The sequence below is a fragment of the Myotis brandtii genome, unplaced genomic scaffold (assembly GCF_000412655.1).
Source record: "Myotis brandtii unplaced genomic scaffold, ASM41265v1 scaffold588, whole genome shotgun sequence".
Taxonomy (NCBI): domain Eukaryota; kingdom Metazoa; phylum Chordata; class Mammalia; order Chiroptera; family Vespertilionidae; genus Myotis; species Myotis brandtii.
This window is the reverse complement of record NW_005370214.1, coordinates 765,877-775,658: the sequence shown is the minus strand read 5'-3', so window position 1 is coordinate 775,658 and position 9,782 is coordinate 765,877.

Here is a 9,782-nt window from a genome sequence, read left to right as displayed (position 1 = left end):
TATCAGTACATCTTAATCTTTTAATATTATACAGTTAATGTAAAATGGGTCTTTATTTTAGAAAAAAATTATGAATTTACAAAAAATAGCTAAGTATTTAAAATTCAAAAAGTTATGTAGTTGTATTCCAATATTCTTTAGTGGGCAAAAATAGTGTCTGAACAGAATTTTGAAAAATATTAATATTAAATTTAATGTTGAGTACTTAAAATATGTAACTACAATGTTAAACAGCTTTACATTCTCAACTTATAAACTCTCTAGAATAATGAAATGACAATAAGAAATAATTACTTCATTCTCCAAATTTTCATCAAGGTTAAAAGAAAGAAAGTCTCTATGGAGAGAAGAAATTTATATTTTGGTATCAAAAAAGCTTAAAAACTTCTAAAATTGTGCTGTTCGAGGTTCATAAGTGAAATTCTAAAGCCATTTCACTTAAAGCTCTTGTTCTGGGTAAATATACATATATAAATATATATGATATATATTAATAATTATCTATTTTATTTATGACATTATCAATTTTACCTCAAATGTGAAGATAGATAGAATTTTAACAATAAATAAAAGTTGCTAAAATATAATTGATGTATAGAAAAGCTTAGAAAAATATGTCAACATATATTCAAAATAATACTCTATCCTATAGTCAGGGTACCTTATGACTAAATGCAATATTTCAAAATATTAAAACTCTCCCACTGAAATATACATGAGTCAGCCCCAGAGAAAAATGTGTCCTTGTATAGGAAACTGCCCTGAGGAATGTACTATTCCTTCTGGATTACGTTTTCCCTGGAGGTAACATTCTCATTAAAAGGATGAACTGATTTTCTCACACCCAGGGGAAAGCACACAGTGCCCAGAAAAGCTTTCTAAATAGATAAACACCTCACTAGGCTTAAAACACCAGAAACATATTGTGAAATGCCTGTAAATTTCACCAGTATCTTGAGTAGGGCAGGCTCTGAACAATAATGTTAGTGAAAAACAACAATCATTACTTCCCTTAATTATTTAAAAACTTCGTCAATTGTACCAACACCACAAAATAGAGTTTTATGTCTAATTGCTCAAGTTTTCTTTCTAATTTCTTTATCTCAACTTTTTTTAGATAAGTGGACTAAAATTGGAGCCATTTAAAAAATATTTCCTGTGTCTATTATGAATACTACAGGCCCGGTGCACGATATTCATGCACTCATGTGTGTGTGTGGGGGGGGGTCCCTCAGCCTGGCCTGTGCCCTCTTGCAATCTGGGAGCCCCAGGGGGATATCCAACTGATGGCTTAGGCCCACTCCCTGTGGGCCCATGCCAGAAGTCGGACATCCTTAGTGCTGCTGTGGAGGTGGGAGAGGCTCCCGCTAACACCGCTGCAGCCGCCAGCCATGAGCCCGACTTCTGACTGAGTGGAGCTCCCCCTGTGGGAATACACTGACCACCAGGGGGCAGCTTCTGCATTGAGCGTCTACCCCTTGGTGGTCAGAGCACATCATAGCAACCAGTCGTTCTGCCGTTCAGTCGATTTGCATATTAACCTTTTATTATATAGGATATTTTAAATTCACTAGTAGCATATATATTCACCCACCAAGGTACTGAAGAGTGACCTTAGATTCTTATTGATACTTTAGGCATCCTTAAAGTTTATGCCAAGGTAAATGGTGTGATAGATAACTTAGGATATAATTTACACTGAATTTACCTTAGTCGGTTGCCATCTATAAATGCATCTTTGTTAATTCATTAGGGGAGTGCCTACTAAGTCCAAGGTATAGTTTTAGGATCTGATAAGAACAGCCACTATCCCAAATATCTCTTTTTCCTGTTATACCTTTATTCAGATGAATTTTGGCAAGTCAATTAGAAAGAAAAATTACCATCAAAATAATTCTGGATTGACTAATTCTCTGTTGCACAAATAGGGACATATTTATACAGAACAATGTAAATGTTGTGAGATGATATTAATAAGACTTTTTTATTAGGTATGAATGTCAGCTTACTAGAATTTCAATATCTTTCAAGACATTATTTCAATGTACTTGAGTTTGTTTTCTTCTTAATAGAGAAGGTAATGATTTAATTATAGTGTTTATAGTGAATTTGTTGTTGCTGCCATTTAAAATTCTGAACATTAACGCTCCTTATTTATAACAATCTATGAAGTTTCGTTTAAGCATTAGAGGGGGATTTCAGATTGCTATTGAGACAAAAAAATAGCATCTGCAGTGATAGTAAAATGTATTAAGACAGAAATAATTTCATTCTTAAATTAACCACCAAATTTATAGCACCAGATAAAAGAAAATTAAAAACTACCTATTTATTAAGTGGGAGAACGACTGCTAAATTTAGAATATTAAAATGATAAATGCTACATCACATATTTATTCTACCTTCTGTAACTAACTCTGAAATAAAATAAGCCAAGAACCCTTAAATATTATATATAACAGGATATTGATACATTTCTGTATATTTATTGTTATATATTAGCTAATATAAAACAAATGTGCCCAAGATTATTTGAATTAAAACCAGCATAATGAAAATTGCCTCATACATAATTTCAAAATGTGTTCAAAGCAAGCAAAATAAGCCAATGTAAAACAACTACTATTAATATAGAAATAGCACTCAATTTTTTGAGAATAAATTCTGACCATATATTTTAGAACTATACTGAAATCACATGCAATCATTTCAAAGGGTAAAAACTAAGTCAATAAAACTACACTAAGTTCTTTCTTTTTTAAAGAAGTTGTACATCTAAATTAACAAAAAAAAGTATCTATAAATGGCCACTTAATTTTGAAAACCACAAACTGTTAATGGAGAAATTGAAACATACAATTCAAACTATGACGGGCTTTCACAGGCATATAGTGTAAAGAACAATAATTATCATGTTGTTAATTTTTAGAATCACAATTGATATAAGCCCAGTAGAGAAAATGGAAATATAAATTATCTAAGCCCTTCATTTAATTATGCATTGTATTAATTTTTAAAAATTGAAAATAAGACAAAGTCACAAAAAATTGCAAAAGGACACATCATCTGTAATGAAAAAAGGAATATAATTTTGAGTTTTAGAATTATTCTTTTTGTTCCTATTGGCTACCATTTGTTATAAAATAACAGTAAATAATATAAAACAACAATTTTGTTATTTCAGGCCCAGCTTATCAATAAACCAAGTCACCAATAAAAATAAAAATCCAATTTATAATATTTTTATATAGCAAAGCTAATTCACATTTTGTTAGAAAAATAATAAAGAAGATGAAATCCAAATTTTTTTTATAAAGTGTGTCAGTGTTTAGTCTCAAAAAAATGAAAAAAAAATTTTAAAAGAAAACAAATTGATTTAGACAGTTTGGGAATCTCATTTTATTCTCTCTTAACTTCCTCTAGATATATACCAATTTACTTCCTCTAGACCTACATCAAATTACAGCTTCTCACTAATAGTGTCAGCAATACTAAAAAAAATACCTTTCTTCTACTCACTATTTCATTCTAATACACTAAAAAAAATAGTCTTGGCCATTCTGTTTCTTTCTTGTAAAAAAATATGGTACTAAGTTTATTGGGTAAGATTTTCCAAGTTACATCTTCCATCTTGGAAGCAATCTCATATTGGATGTTTGACACACTTTCATTGAATCGACCTTTTGCACTGTTTTCAAATACATCCACAGTTAGACATTTGGAGAAAAACTTCTGTTGTTAGCTGTGATTATAATTTTCCCTCTGTAATAACATACTTCTTAAGTTACTCTTGTAGCTCCCTTAGGGTGGCCAGAGGCCAGAGGGAGTCAGGGCAATTTACAAAATCTGTTCTGGGAGACTCCAAGTCACTACAATCTTTAACACTTACATTTACATTTCTAATAGAATACTCACTTATGGTAAACCAGTTTCCTCTGGTTGTAAAATTATTCATTCTTAATTTTTCCTATATTTACTTTGATTTCTTCATATTATAAACCTACATAGGATTTGTACTTCAGCTATTATATATAAAGCACTGAGAAACTGAGCTCCTAGAAAACAAGGCCTGAAAATCCATCATCATGATATATACATTTTAATATCAGAGGAACAAATTTTATTTAAACATGGTTGAAAATGCAAAAGCCCTCATAGTTCAGCAGATAATATGATATGAAGCTGCTAGGTTAAGATAATATGGAGGGTGCTTATCCAATCTGTAGGCATTCAAATTCAAATTTATTTCCTTAAAAGGAAATAAAATTATTCTGACTAAATAAAACACAGATTTCTCAGGATTTACTAGTAGCTGTGGATCAACACTTGGCGAGCATTGCTTTAGTGTTTAAAAGCACACAGTAGAGTTATTTTGTAAAGTATATGAGCTATCCAGTCAATCAAAGTGTATATAATTTTAGGTACATTAACATTAAAATAAATTTTCACCTTTATATTTAGATGCCATGTATTAAAGATGATTATTAATGAGTGATGAGTTCATAGTGACAATTTCATATCCACATCCTCACATTCACATTAAGTTGTGCTTACATAGTTCTTGGATTGTTACACTAAGAATGATGTAGGAAAATCATATTTAATTTAACAATATAAGTGGAAATATATTAAAAGCTTCTTTTCAGTATTTGGGGAAGAAAAACTACTGGAGGTGCAAGAATCAAGCATTATAAAGATCATTTTTAATGTTTAAAATTAGACACAGAGCTTTTAAATGAAAGTGTAAGCCCAAGCTATAATGTCCAACATGATGACTCAAGCATCATATGCAAAAAAACAACAAAAACTTCCCCCAGATAAAAATTCTTAAATGAAGAGAGAGTGCATTTTTAACTTAAAATTCAACAGATTATCCAAGCCATATGGAACTAGCCATTTCATAAAATGTATAATGTTATACAAAGACACTTTCTAAATGATTTTTAGCATACACAGTTTTGATAACTTTGGAGAAGATATTTTAAATATAGAGTCTGAATACTCAATATCTACCTTTCACCTTTTTTTCTCATTAAAATTTGTAATGATATAATTAATTTTCACCTAAGACATAACCAGAAACAAAAATACCATTGTACAGATCGAATGAGTTTAAAATATAATATGGTGAATGAGTTTGAATACTCTCTGACATATATAAATAATGTATGGATATGAATTTTCACATTTGTAGTCACCTATGTAAATATGCGACTCATAACTTTAAAATTGGGGGATAATTAAAAAATTGAGGGAACTGTTTCAGTGAAATAAAATTTAATTTATAATTTAACAAGTGCTAGTTCATAACTGCTTATTTTAATATTTGCTACCTAGATGCCAAACAAGTAAGAAAAACATGAGGAAAAAAATATTATGTGTATTATTGTACTTTAAGGGGACATTAGCAAGGACAGAGCTAAGTAATACAAAGAAAAACATGCATTGTGAACTTTATACACTTGGGAGTGGAGATAAAGTCAATATTAAAACTCAGGATTTAAATACATTTGATAGAACTTTTCCCATTATTATTAGAAATTTTGAATGTGCAACACCCTTTTGACTTTGGAGTTAAATAGAGCAAAAAAATCTAGTATTATAATGTTAAAAAGCACGATTTTCTACAGATAATTTTTATAGATATATCATTACAGCTAAAATATATTTGTTTTATCAAGGAGTCATTTTTACATAAACATTTTATATTTAATATGTAAGTTTTTAGTCTACATGCACCTGATGAACCTCTCATAAATAAAGCATGCTAGTCAAAGTCTGACAAAGAACTTTGCAAATGAAGTAACATGGGGTTACTGCCACCCTTCCTGTTTTATTTAAATAGGCTTGTACCTAATTAGAAGTTATGTTTATACACAAATTTTGATTTAAATATCCAATATTGTTTTGTTTTTAATGAACCATACAATAAGATTCTTTAAAAAATGTGTTATTTGGAAACAGTAAAAATCATTACCGGTGGTAGGAATAAATTTTTAAGAAAATCCAAAATATGCATATTCCAAAAACTGTATTTTGCTGTTGCATATATATGATTGAATGTTGAAGTAATACAATTAAATTTGAATTGAGTTTATTTCATGATATTTTGAAATATTTCTTAAAATGCAATGATCTGTAAAGAAATTTGTCAAAAGTAGACCAAGATACTAATGAGCCTTCAATTCAATAAAGCCACCATTCCATTTCTGCACGTTAAATTTTAAAAAAAATTCTTAAAGTCTGACAGGTGTGGCTGGTGGTTGAGCATTGACCCTTGAGCCAAGAGCCACCAGTCCAATTCCCCCTCAAGGTACATGCAGGCTCCATCCCCAGGAGGGGGCATTCAGGAGGCAGCTGATTGATATTTCTCTCTCATTAATGTTTCTATCTCTCTATTCTTCTCCCTTCCTCTGTCTCTCAAATTAATAAAAACATATTTTAAAAATCCTGGAAAACATTGTTTCATAGTTTATACTTTTAGAGACATATAATTTTGTTTATTTTATAATACAACTATACAATATTCCTTCATTTCACTGATAGAGATACCTACTTAAAAAACAAAACAAAACACCTCTTTGGAAGACTTCCATTCAACCTATCACTAGCAATATTACTTTTCTTCTACAGGATCAATTTTCTAATGTTTAACAAAAATGTATCTGATGTACTTAAAATTATGCAATGTATCATTACATTTTTATCTTGATAGTAAATAGAAAATGAGAAAATCCCATCATTTCATATTTGCATTAAATCAATTCTCTATGAAATGTATGTTTTGATTGTCAAAAGGTTTTTAATAAGAAATAATTTAAGTCATTCTTAAACTTAAGGGTAAATATTATTCTTTTAAAATATGGGCACAAAAGCTATTCATTAAAAAATTGTTATTGATTTTTAGAAATAAAGGAAGAGGGAGAGAGAGAAACATCAATATGAGAATGAAGCATTGATCTGTTGCCTCCTGCATGCCCCCTACCAGGAATCAAGCCCATCACCTGGACATGTACCCTGACCAGGAATCCAACTGGCAACCTTTTGGTTCATGGGAGGACACTCAACCAACTGAGCCACACTGGCCAGGGCCAAAAGCTATTCATTTTATAGTACTGGTACAATTACCATGAAAAATATTTGACCTGTGTTTGTAAGTCAAATGATCTGCTATAAATAGAGGAAGAATATCGTATTATATTATTGTCACAGTCAAATACACTGCATAACATTATTTTTTTTATCCCAGCCTAACCCATAGAAAGTATAACTTAATTGTAAAAAATTAAATATAGCCCTGGCTGGTTGCTCAGTGATTAGAGTATGGGCCTGTGGACCAAAGGTTTGCAGGTTCAATTCCCAGTCAAGGGCACATACCTTGGTTGCAGGTTCCCTAGACCCAGTATTGGCATGGGCAGGAGACAACCAATCAATGTGTCTCTCTCAGATAAATCTTTCTCTCTCTTCCCCCCTCCTTTCTCCCTTCTACTCTCTCTAAAACTCAGTGAAAAACATATCTCCCCTCCAGTTATATATATATATATTTAATAAATATATATATATTTAATATATGTATATATATAACACTAGGTGAAAACTAAGTATGAAATGTTCTCTTTGATAATTCATATATTATGTATGCCACATACATGCTACATATAATGAGGTAAATATAATATTTATAGAAAGGTATTAAATTAAATTAATGATAAAATGCACAGTTGCCAAATGTAATATTAATTACGTAAGGTTCCTGTAAATATAGATGATAATTATTTTTATGCACATGACTAATGGCAATCCAACTACTTTGATTTTATTGTCATTTATTTGTATTTGAATAAATGTAGAGAACTTAAAATGGTTTGAGGAACATTATCCATAAGTTAAATAGTTAATTTAACAATAGTTTAATTACCACTTTCACAACATTTTATTCCTTAAATGTTCCTTTGTTCTAGCATTTAAATTGGTTCTTTTATTGTTTTTAGTTCTTTCTCAGTATAAAATTTATTCTTAAAATTATAGCAAATATTTTGTCACCCCTGAAAATATTTTAATTTGGAGGCATCTGAAAAGTACAAATGGATATTTCCAAAAAAAAATTAGAAACCTATTTGTGGTCTGCTTTATTTTCCTTAATTTGGAGTTGTGTGACTTTGGAAACAATCTATTGAGCTCTTGAAATTAAGTAGCCAGTTTTTGGCATTTCAAACAAGGACTGAACTATTCTCACTCTTTCCCTTGACCTACTGAAAAATAATGAAGAGAAAGCATAAGAAGAGGGAAGGAGGAAGGAAAGGGGGAGATCTAAAAAAAAAAGAAAGAAAGAAAAGAGGAAGTAAAAATGTTAGATTATGGAAATAAAATTACATATATTTAATGTGAATAATTTGTTAACAACATAACTTAATAACAAGACTAGAACTAATGATATAGGGCAAGAAACTGGTATATTAGATTAAGGTCTTAAATTCTAACTTTTTCTGCATTATGTGTATATGTTTTCATTATCCAATAGTTTAATTTTCCTAATTGCTATTGAGGAAACAGTAGTGGGACCGACTTGGATATCCAGGACATTCACCAAAATTTTCCACCTCACATAGTTAAAGGTGATACTCTTCCTAAAAAAAAGATGTGTTCCAAGCATGATATTTATGCTAAAGTTGATTAACTCATAACTTCAATCAAGTTTGGCTATAAATGATTTTGACTATTAGCATACAAATTATCCACATTTACATAGAATACATTTATTTTCTCTGAAATAATTTAAGTATTTACACTATAATCATTCATAGATAAAAATAAGATTTTATGATATCTACCTAGAAATATATCTGTATGAGATTACACAACATATAAAATAGAACAAGCACAAAAAAATAAGCTTAGTTTGCATCCAAATTTTAATTGATGCCTGAAACATTACATATGTTGTTCTCCCAAATTCTATGAAGAGAGTGTATGCAGGGACCATTACTCCAATCATATACGACTGATATGCCCAATTTATTCAGTGAACATTCTCAAAAAACAAAAATCAAATATTCAAAACCACACAACTTATGTTCTATTGTATATGTTACTGTATTGGCAGGAAATCATGTAAAGAGGAAAAATAATTAATTTTTAATTTTATCCAAGTTTCATGATTGTACATTTTTTAAAAAATTCAAGTATATTAGGGAAATTATGTTTACTTTATCTTCTTAATACATTTGGTAAATATAATAAATCATATAATTATTTTTGAGATTTAAAATAATGTTGGGCACCTTATGAGCAATAGAGGTATAAATAAACTAGCTAAAAAGAGGGTATGTGACAAGGTTATACACTATAGTGCTAGTTTGAAATATTATTTTGTAAATCTTTGAAATGCATCACAGAATTTTTTTGGAAGTTACATCTTTAATTTCATGTAATTCTTATTTCCTATTTTATGCATTAATTAAGAAAAAAAACACCTAGTTACATGGAGGTTTCCACTTTGCATTTTATAATTTATACAACCCGGCCATATCTACATATAATATTGAGGAAGTGATTTTAACATTTTTAAAAGAAAAATAACTCCCATAATGAAGATAAATTAATTACAGCCCCAACTGTGAAAGCAAATGCTGCTACTTATTTTTCTTTTTTAATCCTGAATTTAATATGGAGGAGGTAGATGAAAAGTAAGATACATTTTTAATATTTCATGATATCACATGGCATCATTAATCTTGTTACTTTCCCTTTGGAAAGAATTTGGAAGGGAAAATGTTGCACAG